The sequence below is a fragment of the Drosophila miranda genome, chromosome 3, assembly GCF_003369915.1.
Source record: "Drosophila miranda strain MSH22 chromosome 3, D.miranda_PacBio2.1, whole genome shotgun sequence".
Classification (NCBI taxonomy): Eukaryota; Metazoa; Arthropoda; class Insecta; order Diptera; family Drosophilidae; genus Drosophila; species Drosophila miranda.
Window position 1 is genome coordinate 17,514,094 of NC_046676.1, and position 12,230 is coordinate 17,526,323.

A 12,230-nucleotide genomic window follows, 5' to 3' on the forward strand; every position below is an offset into this window, starting at 1 on the left:
CGGGATTTCGCTCTTCGGAGTTGGTCGGGCTCTCATTTGTTGTTTTTTTATTCGTTGAGCTGTGGCCGTTGTCGATTTCGATGTGGATGTCGTTGTTGCTTTTTGCCATATGCCCCGCAGTAATGTGCCTGTTGAAATCGTCAGTTTAAGTCAAATTAATTAACATTAATTTTTGTGGCTCGTTTCGGGCATGAAATCAGCCGGGTGTCTCTGGCTGTGGCTCTGTCTTTGTGATGAGTTCGTTTGGATTTGTGTAAAACTAATGTCTGCCTTGATGATAAATTGGAAGTTGTTGGGGGGCTTGGGCTTTGTCTTCCACTTCGAACGGGGCTCAGCCTCTAACACATACATAGATCCTCGTACTGTTGCCAATACGGTGGGAACGGAGCCCGGCTGTGGCTGTTATAGTTCGGACAGCGCCAGCCCCAGAGGTTAATCGAATTAAACAAATATCTGACAGAAAGTTGAGCCATTGAAAAATGATCTATTGTGGTGCGGCTATTGCAAGAGAGAGTTCGTTGTCTAAGTCTTTGCTTTCGTTGTGGGAAACGAAAGAGACACTTTCCGCGGGCTCAGCTCTCGTTTTAATTATTTGACGGCCGCGTATAAATTTCAGGCAAAAACCCAACGGCCAGGCGAACCGCCGAAAAGCAAACCACTGCGGTGGAAGCATTTCGCGAAGTTTGTTAAGCGCAAATTCCTGGCATGCCTGCAGTGCGCAACAATTTGGAACATTTTGTCGGACACAAGAGGAGCAGAGAGCACACAGCACACGGAAAGCAGGGCGGCAAAAACGAGGCAAATGTATCCGTGGACATTGCCGCTGGTCAACGAAAGTGAACGGTGAAGGACATGAGACCCTCACCCCCTTCCTTGCCTACTGTACCCGTCCCCCGCCCCCGCCCCCAGCACCAGCACCACTCAGAGCTCGACTCTGGCTGGACAGTCGAAAACTGGAGGGATCTCAAGTGCTCAGTGCCTTTGTTTGCTCTGCTGGATTCCAGACCACTCATCCTAGACCCAGACGTAGCTGGCGTCGTAGCTGATGACCTCAAGAGGCAGGAACTCACTGCAGCCAGCAGCCAGAGCAAGGAGTGCACTCTGAGACATCGTCACGGGCCGTCAGCGCTTCCACACAGATCCTAGTCCACGCCGCACTTGAGCACCAGCATCATCCACATCCACATCCACATCCATATCCACATCCATATCCACATCAACGCCACTGCCAGGCACTTGCCTATCCCGAGGACCGCGGACTGCAGCAGCGACCTCGACGGCGGCGACTGCCAACTGCCGTCGCGCCATCAACATGGATGGGTTCCACGTCTACTCAAACAAAACAAGAGACAGTCGTCCCGCACAGTGGTGCTCAGAGGGCTGAGTGACTGAGAAAAAGCTGCACAGATTGCTTTTGGAATCTATCTTCGGGACTCAGTATCTTTGAGCCACTGTGAAATGTCAGTGAGACTGGCACTGGCACTAGGACTGAGGCACTGTCTGTGGCATGGATGGCTCATACTAGGTGCCAGGGCCTGACCTGAGTTAAACAAATTCATTAAAAACTCGTCACTTTGCGCAGATCACGCTGACTTGGCACAACTTGGCTGGGGGCCACGTTCCATGGGCCATCCAGTCCTTCCTCTGTCCTCGATTCTCAGTCCTACGTCTAGCATCCTCCACAGCCACAGCCAAGCAACATCCAACATCCTCGTGTCGAGCATTGCCACTTGGCAGTGTGTGCTCTTGCTGTGGCATCGCCTTTGAGCCGCACTGCTCCTTGTGGCCTGCGGGCCAATGAAGTTTTGCGTCTCGCACAGTTTTAGGGCGCTGAAAGGACCCTGTTGCCCCTCAGTCCAGGCCCAAAGACAATATTTTCGTTGCATCCCTTCACATTGTGTTTGATCTTCCTACAAGAGACTCTCTTTCGGGGTTCTATGTACGTTTGTGTTCCGTTTCGAAAGGCACTTCAATCAACTTGATCTCCTGGTGCGGCATGGCACCAACAGCGGACCGACATCTTCCACTGGCATTTCTCTTGAGAAAGCTCCAAACTCAAATCGAAAACCGATAAGCGGCAGCAGCAGAAGCATCCACAGCAGCCACAGCAGCCACAGCAGCCGCCTGCTGCATGCTTCTGTGACATGGAAGGCGGCAGGAGGAGGAGAAGCTGCCTCTAACGGCGGATCATAATTGTCCATGGCTCTGCGAGAGTGTGCGTCTGAGATAGGTTTCCAGGAAGTACGCACTGTGTCTGCCTGCCGCTACTGATGCCGCCGGTTGATGTCGCTGGCAACTGGAGGAGCAGCCAGGCAGGAGGCAGCGAATCAGCAAATTCCCCAAGGCATCGCCGCTGCTCCAACCGATGGAAGGCGATGCGTCAGAGGGGCAAGCGTTGCGTGTGTGGGTGCACAGAAAGCAGCTCCGACTTTCCCTTTCAGTTGCAATATGAATATTCTCATGTGTATCCCTCATACGCGAATGTGGGGGCACATTCGTCGAACCGCGCTGTTCCCCTGCCCGGAGATATCGCTTTGCTATTACCCTTTTATGGCTGCCTGGAACCCCGAACCTCGGCCGATCAGAAGGTCCCGGACAGGGAGGAGCAGGGACAGGGGCGACAGACAGCAAAAACTCTGAATCGCCGACACACAAACGCGCCTGTAATTTTAAGACCCAAGACCGGAGACCGGAGACTGGAGACTGGAGACTGGAGATCGGCGACCACGACCACAAAACACGAGCAGTCCGTCCAGGCCAGGCCAAGCCCCAAGCACAGCCCAAGTATGACGATGATGACAAACAAGGATACCAAACTCAGAATACCAAGGAATTCTTTTGGATAATTAAAAGCACTTAAGTCGGAATTTTTTCGTCTCTGTCTCTCTTTTTCTCTCGATTGTTTTTTTCTGCATGTCCGTCTGTCTCTCCGTTGCTCTGTTTTCCTCTCTCTATCCCTACATTGGTATATATATTATTTACCCAAGTTGACAAAGGAAACATAGACTGTGGAAGGTTTCTTATTAGCAAATGAAGCGATACTTTTGGTATTTGAAATACCTTAAAGGGACTTTTTGTTTGGAGCTCGAATTCAAGAGTAGAGAAGGCAGAGGGAACTAAGAGAGAGAGAGAGAGAGAGAGGTAGATAGCTGTCCCTTTTTTAATAGTTTTATACACGATTCTGTCCCAGTCATAAATGGTCTTTAGGTCTGAAAACAAAATGCAAAAATGAACGCTATGGTCCCTGAAAACAGATGGCTAAATGGGCAAAAATTTAATCAAGATTTGTACACTTTTAGCCCTTAGATATCGTTCAGATATAGACTCATACCCATTCCCCTAATAGCCGTGTTTTTTTGTGTATCAGAAATTATGTTTTATTCAAATCTTCACTCTCCAGAAGCCACTCTCTGGCACTGAGTATATTGAAATGCCTTTTACTGATATTCAATATTTCGTGTGTGTTTTGCATTCGAGATGAACTTGAACTTGGGCGACGGCAACGGCAACCGGGACTGAAACTGGGATGGTGACTGGACAGGGACAGGGACTGGGAATGGGACTTCCATGTGATTTGTGGGTATTTTGCGCAGAGACACTTCATTTATCACCTTCGCTCGGAGCGGCATCGGATTCGGCCGCGAATCGGTATCGGTATCGGAGGCAGCCTTGACCTTGACCAAAGATTTCGCGACGATCCGTTCCCAAAATGAGCTGGGGCATGGTGGAGGTGGAGGAGGAGGAGGAGGAGGTGGCGTGGCGAAACATTTTGCTGATCGTTCCTGTTGGAAATTCGCATTATTATTTTTGCGGTTTCGGTGGAACCTTTGTTTTGCTTCTCTCGTGGCCGTGGCCGTGCCTGTGGCTTTATTAATGATGCAGGCGAGATAATGACGCATGCATACAAGATCATGCCACTGGGCCTGCCGCATGGCTCACAATACACAAATGCTAAGTGCTTCCGCTGCGGCCGCTCCCCTGTCGCCGTGTAGTTACATATCTTCTCTAGGAGCTGTGGCATTGCCACAAAATGCCAGGAATGGTGTTAAGCACGATTAATTCATCGGCAATCCTCTCCGATCGCAGGCGCCCAGCTCACCACCCCACACCACACCACACCAGAGCCCAGACCCAGGCGGACCCCATCGCGCCCCACGCCCGATCCATGGGAAGGGGCAGTGTCGATGGCGAGCGCTAAATAAATAAATGAATTAATGGCCGATGCATGTGCGGTGCAGAAAAATCAATTAAATAAAATACGAAATACGTATTCGAATGCGAATGCGAATACGTAAGCCAGGCTGCCACAGAGGAGGGCACCAAGGCCGGAAAGTGGCAGCAGCACCGGCAACGGCAACGGCAACGGCAACAGCAGCAACAAGTTGCAGCCGCCACTTGACGTGCGACTACACTGTGGAAACATTTGGCTACTGATTCTCTCCAATTTAACTTCAAACTGCGATTAGATCGGCAAGAAACTGGAGGAAACAGGTCTATAGATCAATGTTTCCTTATAGCCAATGTGTCGGATGATATAGTGAAGTGGAGTATTTCAGTTAGTGAGCGATTTGTCGTTTAATTTGGTTGGGTTGCAGTGCATTTCTCTCAGTGCCTGATCTTCTTGAAGTCTGTGGCAAACTATGCAGATGCAGATGCTGGACGCGGCTTGCCGGCTGACTTGACTCTGGCACTGGCTGTGGCACTGCCACTTGCACTGGCTCTGGCTCTGGCTCTGGCAACGATATTAAATTGTTACGCTTTGGACAATTTGAACACGCGCAGGCGCAGGCACAGGCAGAGGCACAGGCAGAGGCAGAGGCGCAGGCGCAAGAAAACAACGAAAAAGTAAAGCATGAAAGGAGAGGGAGTGAGAGAGGGAGTGGGAGGGGGAGGGGAGGAGTGGTGTGCAATGTGTAAGGAAGGCAAAGTTGCCACAAGAAGCTGCCGCAGAGGAGCAGGCTCAGTCGAAGACCAATCGCAATCGCAGATCGGTTGCTCGATCAATGCGGCAGATTGGCAAAGTTGCACTCCACTCCACTCCACTCCACTCGGTGCTCCACTCCGGTGCGGTCCCCACTGCGCTCTCTGCTGCTGCCCCGGCTGGAGATGTCAGCCTGGTCTGGCTGTCAGGCAGTGGCTCCTCTATAAGGTCGGGGCATGTGTTTGAGCGGCTGGAGCCGCTCGCAGTGGTAATTAACTCGTTTGCTATTGTAAATGCCTCATTGCAACACTTTTGATGCCGATTGCAGCTGCAACTGCAACGGCAACTTAGGATCGGCTCGAGCAAGGCCCAGTCAGTGGGTGGTCCGGGGCTGGTCGGCCCATCTGTTTGATGACCATTTCGCCGCGGACCATGTCTGCCACCGCTTTGATCCGTGATCCATATCCGCGTGCGAGCGATTCGCCAGCTCTGGCAGTCGTTTATGAATGGGCTTAACCTTGAGACGCATTCCAGGAATTAGCGACACTCTGGCCACACGGCACCCACATCCACATTTATATACAGATAGCCGTACCGTCTCCGAGCTGGAGATGCCCAACCCAGAACAGAACGCAGCAAAACCTTTGAATACCCGAAAACCCGTCTAACAATGACAAATCTGAACCGAGACTCAGCCAGATTCCCAGACCGTGATGGGGCAGACGCAGACCGAGGCAGGCTCGCTCTCTCACGACATCGCTGCAGTCACCAGATCGCATTCTGGTGGAGACTCTGCTCTGTGCTGTGGTACCTGCCACCTAATGGCTTTTATTTGTGCCCAGCTCCTTTGGTGATTTTTAATTTTGCTCGTTTTCCATTCGGTTCCGTCTGAGTGGTTGGGTGGACTGTCTGTCCCTCGCTAATGCGAAACTTTTATTGTGGTTAATTTGTGTTTGTTGTTCCTCCCGCTCTGGCTCGAACTGAGACTCGGATTCTATGACTCAATTAGCTGTGGCTATGGCGATCCAGGCAAGGCCAAAACAACAAGCTGGGCGCAGTCGATGATGGCCATGAAATGAACGAGGGATTCAGCCGCGTTTAGATGGAGATAGAGAGCGCGTGATTTGAGTTTGTGTGCGGTAAATGGATAAATTGGATACTCGCAGAGATTCAATCCATATATGCATCACCGATGATATCTTCCGAAAACTATTCTAAGGTTCTTTCCGTGTGCACTCTGTACTATGTAGCATCAGTGACTAGGCAAAATCCCTACCATTATATGAGTACACTTTTGTGTGAATACTGGCCCTGCCAATAGCTGTTGCTGCTTTTCACTTTCAATTATCCGACCAGAAGTATCCCCAGGGAGCGACCCAACAAATCCATAAACGAAAGACTCTGGCAGCGAACTTTGTCGCACAAAGGAATCGGACACGAGCAGCGCAACTTATGGAAATAACACCGGTTTCGGTTTGGTCTTGGGTTTGGGTTCGGTTCGGTGTTGCTGTTGTTGTCGCCATTACCTGTCTGTGGCATGTTTGGAGTGTTGGAGGCGCTTCCTTTTTTGCCGCTTAGCCAGGATAAACAAAGACCTTAAGCAGACAGCAGGATGTGTCAGACATAATTTTCATAATTTTACGCCGCAAATCTGCAAGATTTCTGGCATTTGCTTGCCGTCGGCTCCCCCGACGCTCTGCGGCTTGAAACTTAATACGCCACCAGCAACAAAATGGAGTGGAAGGGGGCCCGAAGGTGGGGCAAGAGGAAAGTGCAATTTAGCATACGACTGGTCGGGGCTCTCGTCTCCATCCCCATTCCCATCCCCATCATTCTGATTCCCATCGTGATCGGGTTTTTGGGGAACGGCCGAGCCAAGCAGAGCTGAGTGGAGTGGAGTGGAGTTGAGTTGAGGTGTGAATATTTAACCGGATATGAGTGAAACGCATCTTCCAGGACAACCAAGACGACGCCTTCATCATCCATCCCCATGACCGCGAACCGTTCCATCGCCTCTCCGCGACGGCGATGGACAAACGAGAGGGAAGCCACAGAGCGGGGAGTGGGGAGACGAGTGGGCAGGGCAGTGTTTAATGAAATGATAGATTGACAGGGGAGCGAGACAGGTCGGCGCTGCCAAGCACAAGAAACTCCCCCAATTCCCCCACTCCAACCCCATCCCCCTCTTATCATTCCACTCGTTGCATTTCGAGGCGTAGCCTGCAACTCGCTTCAATAAACCGCCAACATGCCAGTTTGGCTTCCATTTAATATATTCGATTCCCCTGTCCCTGTCCCTACCCATTCCACCGACGCAGATCCTCCATCCTTCTGCTGACGTTTTGCCAAGCGTTTTGAAGCCACTCGCATGTAAAAAATCGAATTACACATGCTCTCCTGGACTTAACACCAAACAGATTAGATGAGCGAGACCCGATCGGGCAGCGAACTGCGAGTACGGTCTGCGAATGCAGGGGCAGGGATCCCCAAGAAGAAGAAGAAGAAAGGTCGGCTTGGCCTTCCACCCTCTCGATAACTGCGGATGTTTTGCTACAGGAACGATAACAGAGCGATTGAATGTATGATCAATACCCCCAACTAATGTTGGGGTTTGCTTATCACTTCGAGCTATACAGACCTCTGTGAAGGCTCAGCAACATCTCAGGCTGGCATCAGTTTGTGCTCCTTGAGGATCTCAGATCTCTCGGAGATTGTCAGCTCGAAACGGCACGACGACCTTTTCACACCTTCCCCTGCCAGCCGCCACCTTCTCCTCCGTGCCTTCTATTATAATATTTATTTGTATTTGTATTATGCTTGTCGAGGCCCTGACAATGGAGCGCGGGTATCGATTTCACTTGCATCCGCTTTTGACAAACTTCTTTGAAATCGACTTTGACAAATTTCGTCTGGCCGGAGGAAACTCTTTCCGTTCGGCTGTCCGTCTGTCTATCCTGTCCGCCAGTAAGCGAAACCGAACTCGTGCAATCGTGGTCGTGGCCGTAGTTGGGTCAGAGTCACCGTCACCGTCGCCGTCATCGCCAGATATCAGGGACGGCGCCACATGTCTGGGGTCTGGCAGTCGATCTATTTATATACTTGGAGCTTTCCCATTTCCATATTTTAATTGCAAATGAAAGCTAAATGTCGCCAGCGACGCCTACGAGCGTCTGCCCCCTGGCTCTGAGCCGAGTCAAATGCCAGGGCGATAAGTTGTCATAAATTTGAGCCAATGTCCGCTCTGCTACGCTCCCCTCCGCGCAGCTCCCCTCAAAGGCGGAGCAAATGTGAATGCAAATTGCGGCCCGAGCTGTTGTGGCATAATTTTTATGGCCAAACGCCTGTCAAACGCAATTGAATGAATGCGAGCTGCATCCAAAGACGGACAGCAGCTGTGGTCCGTCGGCCAGGCATTTAGTCGAACAAGCAAACTTACAAGCCAAATCGCAGTTGAAGCGAGCCACAGCTGTGTGGCAGTGGCAGCAGTTGAGGCAGTCTGTGCGGAGAGCGTATGGGGCCCGTCTGAGGCGGTGGCAGGGTATGAGAGGAAGTCGCTCTCCTCTGGGCTTCCATTTGGTCTTCAGCGCTTAACCGAAATTGAAAATCATACGAAAACATCTATTAGGTATCGATTCGAAATAGTAGGGTTTGCATCGATTTAAGAGTACATTCTGGCCTGTTTTTCTTTATCATTAAATAATGGTTAGAGAGCATTCACCCATCGTTGAGCTGTAGCTGTGGCTGGAGCCTCTCTGCATTCAACACGTAAATTCAATTGGCGCTTTCAAGGCATTCAAATGATTTACACCAAAATCTATTTGCAAGGCAGCTACGCTCTGCTCCGCTCCGTTCCGTTCCGTTCCGCTCCGTTCCGATCCGCTCAGCTGATGGAACTGGAACTGGGAACTGGATTCAGTAGCCGGGGCTATACATCGTCTGTGGGCTTATTTGTCTGCCTGGAATGTGAGCTTGGCTAATCAGTGGCATAATTAATATTAATTTATATGAGAGTCAAGTGCACTTATCGCCAATTTGCATTGGCGCATGGCAATTGTCGCCGGTCTTGTACCCATTTCCATGTCCATTGCCATTGCCAGTGCCCGGCGGCAGAGAGGCGAATGGAAAGACGGTGCAGACCAGAACGACAAAGAAAGTTTCTAGAGAGTGGAGGTGGAGTGGTGAAAGAAAGTGTAACAAGTTCAGGTTCAGCCACTCAACCTCTGTAGCAGGCAGGCACTTGCCACATTTTCTGGCACAGCCCAGATACCCAGACTTGGGGCAGCGCAGGGCAGGGCAGGGTCAGTGGCAGTGGCAGAGGCAGTGGCAGTCACTGGATCTGGAACTGGGGCTGGTCACAAAGACAACGAGCAGCGTTTCGTTTAATGGTTTCATGGCTCCCCATTCTTCGAGGCGAGTGCGAGTCCGGGCTCGAGTTTATTTTGTTTCTTCTTAACGAGGCGCTGCCAAGTCACTGTCAAAATATTGAAATAAAGGAATTTTCAATTTTAATTTCTTTAGCGCTCATCGTTCAACCCAAACGAACGCACATGAAAGGGACTGTCAGGCAGGGGCTATGGCAGGGGCTGGGTCTGGCTCTGGCTCTGGGTCTGGGTCTGGGGTAAGCACCCGAAACGCTATCGTTCCAAGGAAGTGACTCTGTTCTTATGTTAATGATTGTTATTCTAAGCGATAAATGAGCGTGGGTAAATACGAAGAGTAGTAAATAAGGGGAGAGCAGGCATAGGCATAGGAGACCCTTTTGGGAATTGACACATGCAACAAATTACAAATGCTATTTATTTTCCGAAAAACCGAACCATCGTTACGGGAGAAGTGTCAAAAGATCGCCAGATGCTTTGCATAACTGAACCTTAACCTTAAGCCAGGAACCAGCTCCAACTTACCAAAGACTCTGCTGTTAAGCAATAGATATAGTGCCTCTGCCAACTCCCTTCGATCTATTCACTAGTCATGATAAGTATTTGATCCATTGAGGGTATTCTAAAGGTGTTGGAAATTCATGGTTGGTCTGTGTTTGAGCTGCAGAAATGGCTTTTAGGTACTTCTCTCCACAGTCCCTGTCCAGTGGGGTTACTCGTCTCTCTACTCCAATCCTCTTCTAGCTTATAAAAAGGCAATCACTTTCATTTTTTCGAAATGTTTTACTTATGCAATGCGACGAATCCCACTCCGCCGGCCTTGGTTCGATGAGATGCATAATTTTAGAGCAGTCAACTCAATCAAATCGTTTCTTTTCAGAAAACGAAATAAGTTGGCTTTTTTCGCAAGCTGCAGCTTTCTTGGCCTTCTCGTTTATGCAAATTTCACTCAATATGCAAAACATAATCATTTTGTTTTATAAGCCACAAAGAACGCACAGTGCAACCGCGCGGCAACCGCTGGAAAGAGCAGATCCGAACACGCCCTCAGCCTGGAGAGGGAGCCCGGGTTCGAGCCGGGTTCCTCCTGAGCAATAAAGCAGCCAGCTCTAAATAACTCAAACTATCACGATGCCACAGATCGGAACGGAGGAAAGCAGAGCCAGCAAACGCGACAGGGGGCACCAGGAGGTGCAGGGAGGCAGGGGGGGGGCAGATTCAGGCACACACTCAGGGCGGAGGACGATCAATCGTTTACAAATTTAAATAATATATATGTTTGCCAGTCGCGGGGCAGAAGCAGAGGCAGAGGCAGGGGCAGGGGCAGGGGCAGGGGCAGAGCGAAACTGTAACAGTCGGATATGTCGGAGTTGAAGTAGGTGGAGCAGCCGCAGCCGCTGCAGCAGCAGAAGGAGCAGCAGAAGGAGCAGCCGCAGAAGCTTGGGCGGAGGCAGAGCACAAGCCGGATCAGAGAGTCGTGGCAAGTTCAGTGAGTTGAACGCATATCGGGCGCATGCCCAGCGGCGATTTGTGCTTAAAACGGTGTAGATTTTTATGCCACAGCCTGTTCCAGAGCCAGTGCGAAGGCAGAGTCGGGGCATCCACAAAGGAGCCCGATCCCAGAGAGCCGCAGAACAGGACTGGGAAGAGCAGGCAGCAGACAGCTAGGCTGCTTATTAAGCGATCTAGTGATCGCCGATCACTGCCCAGAACGCTTTTTACAGGTTAAGGAACTTTTTTGGAGCATGTTCGGGTGTGTCCATGCTCATGTCCCCTCCTGCCCCCTTCTGCACTTCCTTGAGGCGGTCTCAAGCCTAGGCAAGCCAAGAACTGAATTTCCTTGGAAATCTCACTTGAAGTATTATTTATCCGGCAGTCGATCAATGCGGAATCATTGAAGCAAATTAATGAAGCCGAGCCGAGCCGAGCCGGGCCGGGCGGAGTGACAATCCCCCAGGAGTCGGCTCTGATGAGTCAGATCCATCCAGCGAAAAGCGGATCATCATGATCCCCCACAGTGAACAGACGGAAACGGGCTTGATGAAGGTGTGACAGCTGCGCTTTATTTGGGTTTGGGTTTGGGTTTGGGTTTGGCCGCGGTCTGTGGCTTCAGCTAGGAGTCGCAGCCCCTCGCCCCTCGCCCCGCTGATCAGCTGATCAGCTTATACTGATTGATAATGTAGTTCAATTAATTGTAAATTGTAATTTCCAGTAGCTGCTGGAACCCTGATTCAAATGCAACTGTCAGCGGAGCTGTCAGCTGTCTAAGCTCGAGGTCCGCCGAGCCAGCCCGATAAGCCCCCACTCGAGCATTGAACAGTAGACCACAAGATGGAGCAAGCCCTTTGACTGCTTTGGGCTGGGGGTCCCAGCCCGCTTGTGATCCCAGCCTCAATCGCAGTCCCAGATCCCAGACAACCGCAAAGATAATCCCAAATGTGGTCGCATTTTGTCGCCATCTTTGTGCCGCTTTTTGTTAATGAAATCCAAAAATTTAATTTTATTTGATTGCTTTGCCAGGAAAGCAAATCCCCATTGTGTGGGTCTCCAGGTGGGGAAGGTGTGCCCCCCTTTGCGGTTGCTGCCACAGCACAGGATGCCAACAGGCGGTTGCCGTTTAATCTTTGCCATCTCCAAGTGCGAGAGCGAGAGGCGACGCTGATGACGCCTTCGCCTTTGCCACCGCCTCTGCTTCAGTCGCTGCCCCTCCGCCCTGCGTCCCTGCCATAGTTCCCATAGAAAATAAATATATTGCAGAAGCAGCATAATAAAAACACTCTGAATTTTGCTCTTGTTTCGATTCTGGTGTTCCATTTGAATTCCATTCGTGTGCCGAAAAGATACTGTATCTGTGCGATCGCGTAAACCAGTTCTCCGCAACGAAGGAAATTCATCGATCTGTCGCACGTTTCTGTCGAGGTCGAGTGCGG

At 50.7% G+C, this 12,230-nt stretch overlaps 1 protein-coding gene and 1 long non-coding RNA gene across 2 annotated transcripts in view; one reads left to right on the forward strand and one right to left on the reverse strand.

Annotated features, from left to right (window-relative positions):
• The window catches only part of LOC108158635, an 86,455-nt gene that overhangs the window by 43,499 nt on the left and 30,726 nt on the right, over positions 1-12,230 (forward strand). The window lies entirely within an intron of this gene.
• LOC117188084 lies at positions 7,108-7,965 on the reverse strand. Its single transcript, XR_004472462.1, has 2 exons — positions 7,560-7,965; positions 7,108-7,457 (listed from the first exon to the last, which is right to left on the reverse strand). It is a non-coding gene; the product is annotated as an uncharacterized LOC117188084 (long non-coding RNA).